The sequence below is a fragment of the Oryctolagus cuniculus genome, chromosome 19, assembly GCF_964237555.1.
Source record: "Oryctolagus cuniculus chromosome 19, mOryCun1.1, whole genome shotgun sequence".
Taxonomy (NCBI): domain Eukaryota; kingdom Metazoa; phylum Chordata; class Mammalia; order Lagomorpha; family Leporidae; genus Oryctolagus; species Oryctolagus cuniculus.
In genome coordinates, this window is record NC_091450.1 from 36,750,210 (window position 1) to 36,766,914 (window position 16,705).

Sequence of the window (16,705 nt, forward strand, 5' to 3'; positions counted from 1 at the left end):
GCAGCCCCCATGTGCAGCCGTGAGCGGCGGCCGTGAGTCGGCCTGGGCCTGGCTTCCTTCCTGAAGCCGGGTCCTCTGCCCCTTGCCTCCCTGGGCCTGGGCTGCCTCTGTGTGTGCTGGGACAGGAAGGCAGGTGCTGCCCTGGGGTGGCCTCCCCTGCTGCGTTCGCCGGCCCTTGGCGGTGCAGGGACACTGTTCAGCTGGGGGAGTGGGCGGGGCAGCTGCGCCGGGGATGGAATTCCGAGTTGGGCTTTGGGGGTGCCTGGGGCTGCTGCTTTGAGTGGAAGCCCACGAGGAACAGGGTAGCCTCAGACCCTGGCCGGTGTCCCTCCATGGGTGACGAGGAGGGACGGCCCACTGGCACCTGTGCTCTGCTCCCTTCTCCTTGGCCGCCTTGTGGAGGCCTGGTTTGCACATGAGAGCATTGCACGTTTGCAGATGCACAGCTAGGGCTGCATGGGTTCTAGAATGTTCCTCTCACCCGAGGGCCCCTGTGGGGACTGCATTCGGGCTCCCTGGCCCAGCCCTCGTCCCCAGCCCTGACCCACTCCCTGGCTTGGGCCTTTGGGGGCCTTTCACATCAGCGGGGACCCGGTAGGTAGTCCTTGGCATCCGAGGTCCCTCCCCCAGCTGAGGAAGGCTGTGGGGGCTCATCTGTCTGGTGCTGCTGCCCTGGCTTCTTCCAATTGGCTGCCAACATTCCCTGTCTGGCTTGTTAGGTTGTAGCTCTGTGTGTGTGTAATGTGGGTGTTCCCTGGCACTGCTGTTACATTGTAGCTCTGTTGTATGTAATGGGGGTGTCCCTGGCACTGCTGTGTTAGGTTGTAGCTCTGTATGTATAACATGGGTGTTCCCTGGCGCTGCTGTTACATTGTAGCTCTGTGTGTGTAATGTGGGTGTTCCCTGTCTGGCTGTGTTAGGTTGTAGCTCTGTGTGTGTAATGTGGGTGATCCCTGTCTGGCTGTGTTAGGTTGTAGCTCTGTGTGTGTAATGTGGGTGTTCCCTGTCTGGCTGTGTTAGGTTGTAGCTGTGTGTGTAATGTGGGTGTTCCCTGTCTGGCTGTGTTAGGTTATAGCTCTGTTGTGTATGACATGGGTGTTCCATGGCACTGCTGTGTTACATTGTTGCTCTGTTGTGTGTGATGTGGGTGTTCCCTGGCACTGCTGTTACATGGTAGCTCTGTTGTGTGTAACATGGGTGTTCCCTTAGGCATGAGGATCTTTTCCGGGTGGGGACCTGCTTCTACGGACTTTGTACGAGTGCATTTGTGGGGTCCTGTGTCTGCCATTCTCTTGGGTGGATTCTTTGGGGAGGAATCACTGGATTGTCTGGTGAGTTTTCAGGGCAATTTTTAACATAGCCAGAGTCTCCCAAGCTGGACCATTCTGCACTCCCAGAGCCGGTGCACGGGCGTTCAGTTCCTCCGACTGCTTGCCATCTGCTCCCGCTGTCAGTCTCATTGTTACAGGTGTTCCAGCCGGTGCTGCTCACGGTACAGGTGCACACTGCTGTCTCGGTGCCTTTGCCTCTCCCGAGGACCGGTGGGCTGAGCGTCTTCTCGTGAGTGCCTGGGCATCCAGATTTCTTCTTTGGTAAAATGTCTGTTCACACGTTTCGCTCGTTTTTGGTGGCTCTGTCTTTAATGCTGCGTTACAAAGTTGCAACTTACAGGGAGCCGTGTCGATTCTCCGGATTCGGGTCCTTAAGTGGAAATTGGTTTGCAAATATCTTACCCCAGGCTGTGGCTTATCTTTCACTTTCTTAGTGGCATCTTTTAGGAGTCAAAAGTTCTAACGGTTAAAAAAGATTGATTTATTTGAAGGACTGAGTTACGGAGAGAGGTAGAGACAGAGAGAGAGAGAGAGAGAGGGAGAGGTCTTCCATCCACTGGTTCACTCCCCAGATGGCTGCAATGGCTGGAGCTGCGCTGATCCGAAGCCAGGAGCCAGGAGCTTCTTCTAGGTCTCCCACGTGGGTGCAGGGGTCCAAGGACTTGGGTCATCCTCCACTGCTTTCCCAGGCCATAGCAGGGAGCTGGATCAGAAGAGGAGCAGCTGGGACTGGAACCAGTGCCCGTATGGGATGTTGGCACTGCAGGCTGGGGCTTTAACCCACTGTGCCACAGCACTGACCAGTATATATTCTCTGTGGATCACATTTATCATGTTTTTGGTGTCATATTTAAGAATTCCTCCTAATTCAAGTTTATGAAGATTTTCCCCTGTTTTGTTTTTTAATTTTTTAAAAAAATTATTTATTTGAAAGTCAGAGTCACAGATGCAGAGAGAGGTCTTCTATCCACTGGCTCACTCCCCAAATGGCCACGATGACCGGGGCTGGGCCAGGCCAAAGCCGGGGGCCTAGAACTCCATCCTGGTTGCCTGCCTGGGTGCAGGGGCCTAAGGATTTGGGCCACCACCTGCTGCCTTCCCAGGCCATTAGGGGGCCGGATGGGACGTGGGGCAGCCGGGACTGGAGCCGGCATTTACAGGGCTGCCGGCGCCACAGGCAGCGGCTTAACCTGCTGCGCCACAACAGCAGCCCGTGCAGGACTTTTAAGTCGATCAATGATTTCGAAAAAGGTGGATCTAAGTCCGGCAGCCGTTCAATTTCTTATCGAGCGCATCAGTCAATCGGTTTTGATCATTTGCCTCTGTCTGGGGGTTTGGGCGCTTCCTCCCAGAATCCGCTCTGCCAGCAGAAAGTTGTTCCGACTGCTCCCTCCCACTCCCCTCTGCGTTCGGAAATCCCAAGGGCACGGGTGGCTCCCGTGCCGTGCCGGTGGGCCTGTGCCACGCCGGTGGGCCTGTGCCGTGCCGGCTGGCCTGAGCTGGCGACTGCCGACTTTCCCGCCGTCCTGTCAGTTACCTGCAGTGTGGCGACGAAGCCCCCAGTGTTGCCGAGCTGTCCGTGTCTCCTGGTTCCGTCAGCATTTGCTTTCTGTGTTTGGGGCTGAGTTGTTGTGGGCGTGGGCGTTTGTGATGGTTACGTGTCCTGAGGCATGGCCGTGACGCCCCCGTAGTGTGTGTCTCTTCTGTCTTTGGTGCTAGTTCTTGTACTGAAGTCTGTGTTTGAGAGTGAGAGAGACAGAGAGCCCCCGTCTGCCGGTTCGCTCCCCCAATGCCTGCACCAGTGCCGAGAGCCAGGAGCTCCATCCGGGTCTCCCATGTGGGTGACAGGAGCCCGCTGTTCTGGAACCGAATCACAGGTTTTATAACAGGTTTAAAAACAGAGTCAGTCGCCTAGTAGGGCACTGTGGTCACTGCTGGATGTCACCCTACATTGTCTTATTTTGGCTTTTAAAGATTTATTCATTTATTTGACAGGCAGAGTTACAGAGAGAGAGAGAGAGGTCTTCCAGCCACTGGTTCACTCCACAAATGGCTGCAATGGCCAGAGCTGGGCCAGGCTGAAGCCAGGAGCCAGGAGCTTCTTCGGGGTCTCCCATGTGGGTGCAGGGGCCCAAGCACTCAGGCCGTCTGCCACTGCCTTCCCAGGCCATGAGCAGGGAGCTGGATCGGAAGTGCAGCAGCCGGGAGTGGACTCAGCGCTCACGTGGGATGCCGGCACCGCAGGCGGCAGCTGTACCTGCTATGTCACAGCGCCAGCGCCACATCTTTTGTTTTCAAAAGGAGTCCTGGGACGGGAAGATAAGAGTCCACCGTGGAACCGCCTGTGCTCATCCCGATGGCCAGCGGTGGCTCGCTCTCTGGGTTTGTCCCCATCTGACACCACTGGCTCTCAGCATCCAGGCTCCCGGTCTCCCGCATCCCTCATCCTCTCCTGTCTGTGATTTGCTTTCGTTTTTGAAAGCTTCGTTTGTGCAGAAGGCTCGGCTGACATTTTTCCTTGTAGGGCTTTTTTTTTTTTTTTAAGATTTATTTTTATTTGAAAGGCAGAGTTACAGAGAGGAGGAGAGAGGTCTTCCATCTGCTGGTTCGCTCCTCAAATTGGCCGCAATGGCTGGAACTGCGCCGATCCAAAGCCAGGAGCTTCTTCGTGGTCTCCCACGTGGGTGCGGGGACCCAGGCGCTTGGGCTGTCTTCTACTGCTTCCCCAGGCCACGGCAGGGAGCTGGATGGGAAGTGGAGCAGCCGGGACTTGAACCAGCACCCACATGGGATGCCAGCGCCATAGGTGGAAGCTTAGCCCGCTATGCCACAGTGCCGGCCCCTCCTTGGTTCCTGAAGCAGAGGCGGCCGTCAGTCAGGCTGGGGTCCCTGCTCGGGGCCACACTTTTTGTGTCTGAATGTGGAGTGTGTATGTGCATTGTCCTGCCGGGATTTGTGGAATTTTTGCAAGTGTAGATCAGTGTCTTCATCAGGTCTGGGCAACGTCAGTCATCACGCCTTCAACATTTTCCTGCCGCTTTCTCTGGCTCCTCTCGTCCTGGAATCCCATCTCATGTGTGTCTGGTGCACGTGCGTTGGTGCTCATGTGTATTGGTGTTCATGTGTGCGGGTGCATACGTGTTGGTGCACACATGTGTTGTATTCATGTGTGCCGGTGCACATGTGTCAGTGCATGTGTGCTGGTGCACACGTGTGCTGGTCGCATGTGTCGGTGCACACATGTACTGGTACATATGTGTACTGGTGCACACGTGTGCTGGTGCAGCTGGTGTCCCACGGATGTCCGAGGCTCAGTTCGTTTCTCCCCCGGTTTCTCTCCATGTTCTCTCATCGCATGACCCCTGTGGAGCCACCGCCCAGCTCTCCTGCCGCAAGTGTAGTGTGGGTTTTTTGTCTCAGTTATTTTTCACTCTTCGACTGGCATCCATTTCTCAAACGCTTCGATTCTTCACTGGGCTCCGTCCGCCATCGCTGCGTGTTTTCCTTTAGTTCTGCGGCCCCGGTCGTCTGTCTTGGAGCTGGCCTTCGGGGTCCTTGCGTGGACTGCGCGGTACCTGTCCCTGAGTGCTGGTTGCCGGTAGCAGGTTTCCGTCTCCTGTGTCCTTCCACGGCCTGTACCCTGGTGTGGGAAACGCAGGCGCTGGATGGCAGAGTGTGGGGGCTCGGGGTCCTGACTCCGCCCCTCAGAGAGGGGTCAGGGGTCAGGGATTGGGGGCGAGGGGGCCTTTCCAGCCCTGCCATGGCTGTCCCCTCTGCCGCCCCCGTGTCTGCTCTGCCCGTGCCGCCGGCTCTCACGCGTGGGCCCCTCTGCTCTCCCGATCAGGCTGCCGCCCGGGAATGCCGGGAAGCCCTGCACCTGCGGGGCTCTGGGTGGGAGCCGGGCCAGGTGAGAGGCCACGCCCCCATCTCACCCAAAGCTCCACGGCGCTTCACCGTCGGCACAGCTGAGCGCTGTGAATCCTGGCCGGTTTCCCGGCAGATCTGGGGGAGAGGATCGGGCAGAGTCCTCGTCTCTGAGAACAAAGCCTTTCACACTGTGAGGCAGGGGTGAAGCTGCACGGAAGTCTGGGGTCCCCGCTCTCCCCCAGGGGGCGCAGGCGCTGCCCCTCGGCTCCCGGCATCCTGTGGGCGGCGCCAGGCCAGGTGCTCTTCTCACGGCTGCAGCGTGACATCACCTGTGAGATGCCAGTGCGGCTGCAGCAGGTGCATGGTGTGTATTTCTGTTTCTTAAAGTGAAGAGTTATTATTATTTTAAAAAGCATTTATTTATTTGAAAGGCAGAGTTAGAGAGAGAGAGAGAGAGAGAGAGAGAGAGGTCTTCCATCTGCTTGTTCACTCCCCCAATGGCCACAATGGCCAGGGCTGGGCCAGGCTGAAGCCAGGGGCCGGGAGCCTCCTGCAGGTCTCCCACGTGGGTGCAGGGGCCCAAGGACTTGGGCATCTTCCACTGCTTTCCCAGGCCGCAGCAGAGAGCTGGATCGGAAGTGGGGCAGCCGGGACTGGAGCTGGTGCCCACATGGCTCTGCCTACGATGGCGCAGTGCGGGCCTCCGGGTTAATTTTTTGATTGTGGATCGTTGTTGTGTCCCACGCGGGTGTGGGAAGCGTGAGGTCCCAGCTGCATGTTTGCAGCCCTCTGGCAGTGGCAGCGTTGGGTGGACAGCGCTAGTCCAGGGCACAGCCGGGATGTGGGTGGTGCCACAGTCCACACACGCGGATGCTTGGGGTCACACCCGCAGCCCCTATCCCTGAGCGCCTCTTGTCCATTTCTGTGTGTTGTTTGGTTCACGTGGGCAGTGCTGGGGAATCGTACTGGGGTGGGATGGGCTTGGGCTGTCACTCAGTCAACACCCTGGTGCTCCTTCCACGTGGCCGGGCTCATCGGGGTTTGTTCTGTTTCCTAAGCGAGCAGAGATGCTGTTGTTTAGCGTGGGCGGGCTTCTCCACACGCACCCAAGTGTGTGTGTGTGTGTGTGTGTTCATGTGTGCACCTGAGTCTGGTGTGCGTGTGCACATGTACACGTGTGCACCCAAGCGTGGTATGAGTGTGCACACATGTGCATGTGCATGTGTGTGTATACCTGAGTGTGGCGTGTGCACTGTGGTGTGAGTGTGCACACACGTACACGCACGTGCACCTGAGTGTGGTGTGCACACACATATACATATGTATGTGCACCTGAGCATGGTTTCTGTTTGCACACGCATGTGTGTGTGCACCTGAGTGTGTTTAGTGTACACACATGTGTGTGTGCACATGCGTGTGTCAGTGCAGTCGGGGCTGTCCAGGTCTCTGGTCTCCTGGTGCTGGGATGCGAGGGCCTGGGGGCTGGGGGCGCAGTGGGTGGTGAGGAGATGGGGGAGGGGTGAGACGTGGCGAGGAGCACGGTTGCCTGCCCGGGGCGCACAGCCCTGAGGAGCCAGGCTCCTGTTTCGGGGGGCACGGGGTAGTTTTGGGGGTCGCAGGCTGACCCTGTTGCCCTGGGATCACCCACTGTGGCTGGGGCCGGGGCCCGGGGCGCACAGCCCTGAGGAGCCGGGGCAGAGGGCCCATGTGGAGACCTTGTGAGTCCCCTGACCCCAGAGTCGGTCCACAGCGCCTGCGCCAGGTGGCGTCCCCGGTGGCCCCGGGCGAAGCCGCTGCAGCCGTGCGCCCACAGGGCACGAGTGCTCTGCGGGTGTGAGAGCCTCCATCAGGTTCCTGCGGCCTGAGGCAGCGCCGGGGGCGGCCCCTCGGGCTCTCAGGCGTGGGTTGTCTCCACGAGACCTCGAGTGGGTCCAGGGGCTTGTCCACGGCCGGCAGGGGTCAGAGCCAGTGCAGTGGCAGAGCCGCCGGACACCTGGCGCCCTGGGGGGGGCGCTAGGTCGGGAGCTGGAGACAGGTGTATTGCACGCTTGACAGGTGCCTCAGGACGGAGTGCAGAGCTGGGTGTGCGTGGGATGGACAGGTGGACGGGTGGACAGGTGGACGGGTGAAGAATGGAGGGATGGACAGATGGCTGGACAGACGGGTGGGTGGGTAGGTAAGATGGGTGGATGGATGGACAGGTGGGTGGATGGACGGATGGGTGGATGGACAGGTGGGTGGATGGATGGACGGGTGGATGGACAGGTGGGTGGATGGATGGACACCTGGGTGGCTGGTGGACAGATCCACGCATGGCTGAATGACAGACGGTGCAGCAGGAGCGGCGGCGGATGTGCTGCGGGGTGAGCGGGCGATGGACAACGTGACCCACAGGCACCAGAAGATGAAGGCAGGAAGCTGGGAGAAGTGGGGGTGTGGACACTTTCAGGGTGCTCACGTTGCCACGTGGCAGCTGGAGATGCTGAGGCCACACTGGGGTCCCCCAGCTCAGAGCCCACGAGGAGCAGAGCGGGGCCTGCAGCCAGACCCCAGCTTCCTCCCACAGCGTCCTGCCCCAGAGAGGTGAGGTCCAGCCCAGGGCCCCACAGAAGCGGACCCTGGTCCCGGCGGATGGACAGACGTCCGGACCTCCTGGGCCAGGGCAGTGGGGTCAAGGGTCGGGGTCTGGCCCCCAGCAGCAGCCACTCACCGAGCACCTACTGTGTGTGGGGAGAGTGCCGGCGGCCGGAGCCTCCCTGGTGGCCATCTCTGCTCTGCACCCAGGCTGTCGACGGCTGGGCCAGGGAGCTGGGGTTCATCTCAGCAAAGTGGCCGTTCATGGCTCCTTAGGCCTCGGCACGGGGAAGAGGGAGACGCCGCGGCACGAAATCGCCGTTCCCAACCAGCGGGCGCCCGCTCCAGGCTGGGCTCACACATGGTGCCCTGTGCCCTGGATTCCGGGGTGACTGTGGGGTGGGGTGGGGAAGTGCGGGGGACCAGGGTGCCCAGCGCCCAGTGCCATGCCAGGCAGTCCTGGAGTGGCCACTTCCTGGCTCTGTGACCATGGCCAGGTCACGCCGAGGTGTCCGTCTCCCCAGGGCCACCAGGTCCATGTGCCATGGGCGCTTCATTCCTGCAAGTGGAGCCCAGGTTTAGACTGCCCATGGGGGCGTCCAAGGAGCACTAGGGGTCAAGGCGGGAGGACCGCCTGAGACCCCAGCTCCAGGGGCCATCCCTGGGGCCTGGACCGCTCGGGGCAGCCTGGCCGGTGCAGGCCGGGCTCCCGGGAGGGTGCACATAGCACAGCTGGTAGAAACAGGGGGGGTGGCTCTCCCCGGCCATCCCGGGAAGAGGGGGAGGTCCTGGCCGGCAGTGAGGCTGGGGGCTGGGGTGCACCTGCCAGGAGAGGAGGAGCCACGGCCGGGCCAGCGGGCCTCAGCGCGGGGCCGCGTCACCCTGCTCCTCGCCGCACACCAGGCGAGAGGCAGAGACGGGAGCGTCGGCTTCCGTGAGCCGGGCGGCCCCTGGCTGGGCGGAGGGCGGTGTGGCGAGGCCAGGCCGGGAAGCCTCCTGGTCTGCGGACCCCTCTCCCCACCGTCACCAGCTCTGGAGCTTTCTGGGGGTCCTGGGACTGCGAGTGACCCTCGTTCTCTGAGCTTCCAGCGCCTTCGCTCTCCCAGGAAGTAGAAGCTGGCCGAGGGCCGGGCGGGCCTCCCTGGGCACTCTCAGCCTCGGTTTTGCCGTCTGTAGGATGGGTGCAGGGCAGCGTCTCCCTGCTAGGATGGCTGTGGTGGGGGGGGGCGTCCCTGACCCTCCCGGGGGGTGTAGGGCCCGGGAAACGACTGCTCCGGGCAGGTACCTCTCACGGCCCGAGTGGGCTCCTGGGGGTGGCGGCCAGGCCTGGACACGCTTGTGGCCGTTTGCATTGTCCAGGGTGCAGCCGGGTGCGGGCCTGTTTCCCGACACGGACCTGGACGCTGTGCACAGCGTGTGTCATGCACAACTGCGTGTGCCGACGCACCCCGTGTGCCCCGGCCCTGTGACCTCACACTGGGGGCCTGGCCGTGTGTCCCGTCCGTGCTGTGCTGTGTGCCCCGTCTCCCTGCCTGCTCGTCCCCCTCGCGGGTGCTGGTGGGGGTGGGGCTCCTGGGGCAGGGGGCGGAGCCGCAGGCAGAGGTGGGGGCACTTCCTGTCGTCCTGCAGGCCGGAGCGGTGCAGCCCTGGCCCTGTCCCCACTCCCACTGCCGGAAGCCCTCGGCGGTCTCCCTTGATCCAGCTTCCTGGCAGGGGAAACCGATGCTGAATGCAGCCAGCCCCCACCCCCCACGTGGCCCCGCCCCCGGCAGCCCGCTTCCTCCCGCAGATCCTCAAACACCTTTGCCACAGACCCAGGCGGGCCCAGGCCTCCCCATCTGCTGGGCTGGCAGGGTTCCCATGGCAACGGCGATGACATCACAAAGGGCTGGGGGAGGAGGCAGCAGGGAGGCTGGGCGAGGCCCTGGGGGGGATTCCTGGCTGCTCCAGGGCCATGGCCATCCGTCCCCCGGCGCGTGCGTGTGCTTGGGACGGCAGAGCCGCTGGGACACGGAGAGGCTCGGCCAAGCCCACTGCTCCCCACGCGGGCCCCCCCGGGGCCTTGTTACGTGCGCTGCAGGGTCTTGACCGAGCTGGCTGGAGATTGTTCCAGAAACCAGGGGCTGTGAGCGCAGGTGGGGCCCCGAGGGAGTAGCAGGGGGACCACGGGGTGCCCCCACCTGCGCCTTCCCACTCAGCCCCTGCCGAGTGCTCGTGCGCACGCCCCTCCTCGGGAAGGGGTGACGGAGAGAGAGGGAGACACGCAGAGATGCTGCCTCTGCCGGCTCGCTCCCCTACGCTCCGAGCAGCCAGGAGCCGGGAGCTCCTCCGGGTCTCCCGAGCACTTGGGCATCTTCCACTGCCTTCCTGGGCGTGGCAGGGAGCTGGCCGGGAAGTGGGGCAGCCGGGCTTCCCCCGCGGTGCCACGACGCCGGCCCCTTCCTCTTTTGTGCCGACGGAGGGGCAGGGGGAGGTTCTGCTCACGAACCCCGGGCAGCATCCTCCCAGCCCCTCCTGCCTCTGCCCACCCCTGCCGTTCCCTCAGCCCCCGACCCCCGGGGCTGCTCTGACCGACCCTCCCCAGTCCCTGCTTTGCCTGGGTGGACTTGGCGGTCATTCACTCGGTCACGACCGCCGAGGAGAGGGCGGTGCCGGGGCGTCTCGCGGGGTCTCTTCCTCAGCTCAGGATGCAAATAAAAAGCCGGGAACCAATCTGCAAAGAGGCAGAGACTTTTACTTGACGGAGAAGAAACTTTGACTCGATTGGCAGGCGACAGAGAGGCGCTGGTCCGAGGGGAGAGGGGTGGGGGCGCCCGAGCAGGCACTGGCTCTGAGGGGGTGTGGGGTTAGGTCCTTGCTCTCCACTGGGTCATGCTGGGCGGTGCCCGTTGCGCGGGGGTTTCACGTGCTGTGCGTGGATTGGCTTGGGGCTCATGGGGGGGGTCTCCTGGAGCCTGGTCCCCGGGGACCGCCCTGGGGGGTAGATTTAAAGCCGCGGTCACACGGGCAGCACAAGGAGCCGTTGGTGGGGGAGAGGCCGGTCGGCTGGGCCTGCTTGTTAAGGACGTTCCGCCTGCGTCCGAGGGGCCCAGCCCCCAGCCCCACTGCGCAGCCTCGCACCCCAGGGTGTGCGTGCAGGGAGCGCCTGAGTGTGTGCCCCTGGGCTGGCGTGGCGAGGGCACAGCAGTGGACGGCGCAGCCGTGGCTTCTGCCGTTACCATGGGCTCGGGGCTTCAGCCACAGGCGCTGGCCCTGGGGAGCCGAGTGACAGGTCTGCGGAGATGGCCCTGGGCGAGAGCTCCAGGCAGAGCAGGCCTGGCGGGCTTCCCAGAGGAGGTGACGTGGCCGCGACTCCCTGGCCAGGGGCCACGGTGCAGGCTCTCTGCTCTTGCTCTCAGACCTTGGGGAAGCCTCTGCCCACTCGGGCCTGGGTTTTGCGGGGGAGGTGACGGTGGTGAGGGCAGGGGAGGGGAGCTGAGTGGGGGGGTGAGTGTGGGGCTGAGTGTGCAGGGTCGCGGTGGCCACGTGCCTCCGCCGGGTGCCGGTCGGTCGCCGTCCGTGCTCCTGCTCTGCTGGCGCGAGTTCGGCTCTCGTTGCCCTGCTCCCTCTGCCTCCGCCACCCACCCCCTGGCCCCGCGTGGCCCGGAACTCGGAATACCCGTGGGCGTTCACGCTCCTCCCTCGCGGTTCTGTGGGGTCGGGGCTGCCCCTCGTCTCTGGCCGCCGACGGGGCACCGGTTCTGAGCTTGGCGAGCCCAGCTCTCCCGGGGCGGACGCGCACGGACTTTGCTCGCGGGGCGTTGCCACGGCTTCGTGGTTCCGATCTCGCCGATTCCTCCGTGGGGGTGACAGGGGCTGAGCGCGGCCTGCCGCCCGGGAAGAGGGCTCACCGCCCCCTCTGCGCCCAGCCTGAGGGGCGGGGCCCGGGTCAGCAGGTGGAGGACTCTGGGCGGGGGGTGGGGCCGGCCCAGCTGTGATGGGGAGGGTGTGGGGAACCGGGGGCCATGTGGCCGCCCCTTGCTCCTCACCCCTGCTGGGTGGGTGTGCAGGCCCCAAGCCCCCACTCCAACACCCGGGCAAGGTAAACTCACGGATGGACGGACAGGCGGACTGACACACACAGTCACAGCCACACACACGGGCAGGCGTCCATCAGCTATGCAGACACAGCCACACACACAGCCATGAGTCAGACACGCTTACAGGGACACGTGGACACACGTGCACATGCACACACACAGCCACATGAGTCAGACACGCTTACAGGGACACGTGGACACGCACACACACAGCCACATGAGTCAGACATGCTTACGGGGACACGCGGACATGCACACACACAGCCACATGAGTCAGACATGCTTACGGGGACATGTGGACATGCATGCACACACAGCCACGTGAGTCAGACACGCTTACAGGGACACGTGGACACATGTACACACACAAATGCACACACGGCCACATGAGTCAGACATGCTTACAGGGATATGTGGACACATGCACACACACTGCCACATGAGTCAGACACACAGGGACACGTGGACACACATGCACATGCACACACGCACACACACACATAGCCATACGAGTCAGACACACTTACAGGGTCATGTGGACATGCACGCACACACACACAGCCACATGAGTCAGACACACTTACAGGGACACGTGGACACGCACGCGCACACACACAGTGAGGGCAGTCACGCACAGCCACACCAGGGTCAGCACTGCCCACGGCCCCAGGGGAAAGACCTCTCCTCCCCACCCAGCCTCCCGCCCACAACCCTGCTCCTCCTTGTCCTGGGCGCTTTCTCCTGGGACTGCCTGCCGCCAGCCCCAGCACCCTGACCCCACCCCATGGACAGCTGGGGGCAGCGCAGGGCCCGGGCTCCCCACCCCCAGCAGGTGCCCACATGTCCTGGAAGGTGAGGCCATGCTGTGCGGAGGACCTACCGCGTGCTGGGTGGGGGGCTGGAGACCCTGCCTGGGGGTCAGCGCCGTGCACCAGGCTCAGTGGTCAGTGGGGGGACCGCAGCCCGCTGGCCCTGTCCGGGGCTGGGGGAAGAGGTGGCCCTGGAGCTGGGCTGAGAGGGTGGGGGAAGGCAGCAGCCCCAGCGGGACCAGGACGAAGGCCTGCGGGCTGGGGACGAGGCCAGGGGATGCCAGGGGCCGGCAGCAAGCTCCCGGGACTCGGGGTCACGGGGCTGGAGGTGGGCGGGGCTGGCACAGTGCCGGCCAGCTAATCCAGCACTGCTCAGAATATGCAAATGACATAATGAGTGCTGTTTGAAATGCAAATGTCACGGCCTGGCTGGGGCTGGGGCTGGGGGGTTGGGCTGCAGGTTCCTGACAGGTGCGCCCCCTGCTGCGGCTCCCGGGCCTGGGGAGCAGAGACCAGGGCACAGTGTTCCGGGGGCTCACTCAGGCCACAGCGGTCAGCAGCAGAGCTCGGGGCTGGCCTCCAGCTCCCCACTTGTCCCAGGGCAGGTGGGCAGGGCAGGGAGCCCTTCCTCAGGGGGCCAAGCCGGCCTCCTCCCAGGGAGCCCCTCCTCCAGGCCAGGCCCAGGCATTCCCACAGCGCCCCGGGTGCCACGCACGTGTGCATGTGTGTGCTCATGTGTGTGCTGCTGTGACGCCTGCCTGCGGCCATGTGCCCGTGCGTGCCCGCAAATGAGTGTGTGCATGTATAGGCACCACTGTGTGTGATGTATGCGTGAGCACACGCGTTCACACATGTGTTTGTGCCTACACGGGCATGCCCACCTGCATGCATGCGTGAATTCTTGTGTGCACTCACGCTCCGTGGGGGATGTGACTGCAGAGTGCTGAGCCCGTCCCCGCCCCGGCCCCGCCTTGTGACACTGGGGGACCTGGGGGGTACACAGCAGGCGCTCAGCACACTCTCTGCTCTGGGGCCTCTCTGGACATCCTTGGGACTGATGGTGGCTGGAGCGGGGCCGTGAGCAGGGCCGGGGAGAGGGCAGGTGTGGGCGGGGCCCGCAGGGGCCGGGCAGGGGCCGGGCAGGGGCTGCGCGTGGCCTTGGTCCCTGGTCCCTGGGCTTCTGTCACCTCGCCAGCCGGGCTCGGCCTCATTAGCATATTCAAATGCAGCCGCTGTTATTTGAATTAGCAGAGAAGTAATTAGCTCTAATTGGCGAGCGTCCCCCACTTCCCCACATATTTTTTGGTTATTTGCATCCGCTTCTAACCAATGATTTTGGGTAATTACGCGCCACTCACGCATCGGCACACGCCGGCTCCAGCGCCAGGTTCCTCGTCGCCGCGGCCTCTGGGGCGCACCTGCTGTGGACCCCGCCTCACCCGCACCGGATGGCAAAACCCGGCTCCCGGACCCCCTCCCGTCCTGAAGAAGACCCTCCCGGGGTCACCGCACGCCCCGCTCTCCCAGGCCGGGGGTGCGGGGGGACACGCGCCTGTCGCCGCCCAGGGAGCCTCTGTGGCCCGTGGGGGGCGGGCTCCGTGCGCAGCTCGCCTGCTCCCGGCCTCAGTTTCTCTGGCTGTGAGATGGGGATGAGCCTCCTCGGCAGGTGCAGGGGCGGGCGCTGATGCAAGGAGGGAGTGAGTGATTGGCCCTGTGGGCCAATGAGGCGCCTGGTGCCATTGACTGACAGGCGTGAAGCCCCGCACTTCGGGTGTAGCGTAGATGCCGTGGACTGAGGTGCGGGGCGTGGGCTGGGCTGTGTGGGCTCCACGTGCAGGCAGCTGGCCTTGCGTGTCTGGAAGGAGGTTCTTGGGATCCAAGCGAGGTGGGAGAGCCGGGGGCTGGGGCGGAGGTCCCTCCCCCAGCGGCAGGTGTGCCTGAGCCCCCGCTGTGCTCGCCGGTGTCTGGAGGTAGCTGCTCGGGGTCCCTGTCCACAGAAACCGCGTGGGAGCTCTGTGTCAGCGCCTGGACTTGGCATGTCCAAGCCGGAGGTTTCTTGGGGCTCCGGGCGCTCGGGGTCTGGGAGGACTGGGGCGTGAGGTCCCGCATGGCCAGAGGGAGGCGCTGTTGGCAGTGGGTTCTGGTTCATCCCCACAGGCCCAGGAACCAGGATCCAGGCACCCAGCGCAGGGCCCCCACGGGTGTGGCAGGGCCCCGCCCCCCTGAGCCACTGCCTGCTGCTGTCTCCCAGGGTGCACAGCGGCAGGAAGCTGGGAACCGGGACTCGAACCCAGGTGCTTGGTGCAGGACGCCAGGCTGGGTCCTCACAGCTGCCCACATGCACACACCTGCCCGGCTCCGGTGAGATGTTTTGGGGTCCCGGGAGCCGTGTTCACAGGGGCGCTCTCCTGCCCTCCTGGAGGGGCCCGCGGGGGCCGCGCTGCCACCCAGACGTCGCCCTGGCAGGGGTTGGCCCCTGTTCTGATGACCCCGGGTGCCGGCCTGCCCCTCCACGGCGTCCCCGTGTTGCCCCGGGAGTGAGGTCAGAGCAGCAGGGGCAGTGTCCGGCTGCCCTGGGGCCAGCGCCACCCGGGGGAGGGAGAGCCGCCGGCACCCGGGTGTCCGGGACTTCCCGGCCAGCTCAGGCGCAAGGGAAGGGTGACCCTGAGAGTAACTTCCTAATAAAACGGCTCTGATCTATGTGGTCACAGCCCCAGGCTGGGGCTCACTTTCCTCCTGCAGAGAGAGAGGCCGTGGCACTGGTGCACCCAGAGAAGGTCCCCATCCGGGCTCCTCGTAGCTCCCGGCTCTGCCATTGTGTGTTAGCGGTCATCCTCACGGTCTCAGGGCGGCTGCTGCACCCCCAGCCCTTGCGTCTGAGATGCCAGCAGGAAAGAGGGAGGGAAAGGTGAATGAACTGTCCAGGTCTGTTCCCGGCCACTGGGAAGGGAGCGGGAGCACCTGGCCCTCTCCGGCCCGGCTGGCGCTCGTGAGCTGCTTCGCCTGCGGGGCACAGGTGGTTTGGTGTCTGCGCATTGTGGGGTCCACAGGGTCCCGGACACCCCCTGGGCCGCCTTCCCTCTGTGCCTGTGCCCGAGCCCCCTGCGGGGCTGCCCAGGTCCCACCAGAGCCCCTGCCGCCCCAGCAGGGCCCTGGGCCTCTGGCCAAGCCCGTCCTGCCCCTCCCCCTCGGCGTTGGTGTCCGTGCCCTGGGCTGGGCCGGAGATGGTCAGTGTTGGCGCCTGCCTCCTGCATGCGTCCGCCCACGGGGAGCTCACCCCTCCCACACCCACGCCCACGGGGAGCTCACCCCTCCCACGCCTGTGCCCACGGGGAGCTCGCCCCTCCCACGCCTGTGCCCACGGGAGCTCACCCCTCCCACGCCCACACCCACGGGGAGCTCACCCCTCCCACACCTGTGCCCACGGGGAGCTCGCCCCTCCCACGCCTGTGCCCACGGGAGCTCGCCCCTCCCACGTCCACGTCCACGGGGAGACCGCCCCTCCCACACCCAAAAGCCCACGGGAGCTCGCCCCTCCCACACCCACACCCACGGGGAGCTCACCCCTCCCACACCCAAAAGCCCAGGGGAGCTCGCCCCTCCCACACCCACGCCCACGGGGAGAACGTCCCTCCCACACCCACACCCACGGGGAGCTCACCCCTCCCTCACCCACGCCCACGGGGAACTCACCCCTCCCACGCCCACGGGGAGCTCACCCCTCCCACGCCTGTGCCCACGCCCACGGGGAGCTCGCCCCTCCCACGCCTGTGCCCACGGGGAGCTCACCCCTCCCACACCCAAAAGCCCACGGGAGCTCACCCCTCCCATGCCCACACCCACGGGGAGCTCACCCCTCCCACACCCACGCCCACGGGGAGCTCACCCCTCCCACACCCAAAAGCCCACGGGAGCTCGCCCCTCCCACGCCCACACCCATGGGGAGCTCGCCCCTCCCACACCTGCATCCACCGGGAGCTCGCCCCTCCCACACCTGTGCCCACGGGGAGCTCGCCCCTCCCACGCCCACACCCACGGGGAGCTC

The 16,705-nt window shown here is 64.2% G+C and overlaps 1 protein-coding gene, 1 long non-coding RNA gene and 1 other non-coding gene across 3 annotated transcripts in view; 1 reads left to right on the forward strand and 2 right to left on the reverse strand.

Annotated features, from left to right (window-relative positions):
• Positions 1-16,705, forward strand: part of ELFN1 (extracellular leucine rich repeat and fibronectin type III domain containing 1) — a 41,064-nt gene that overhangs the window by 12,839 nt on the left and 11,520 nt on the right. The gene's annotated exons all lie outside the window — the stretch shown is intronic.
• On the reverse strand, positions 5,593-7,983 carry LOC138847106 (uncharacterized). The gene is made up of 3 exons (XR_011384709.1): positions 7,909-7,983; positions 7,484-7,616; positions 5,593-6,251 (listed from the first exon to the last, which is right to left on the reverse strand). It is a non-coding gene; the product is annotated as an uncharacterized lncRNA (long non-coding RNA).
• On the reverse strand, positions 7,998-11,381 carry LOC127486546 (uncharacterized). Its single transcript, XR_011384710.1, has 3 exons — positions 9,574-11,381; positions 9,058-9,478; positions 7,998-8,942 (listed from the first exon to the last, which is right to left on the reverse strand). It is a non-coding gene; the product is annotated as an uncharacterized protein (transcript).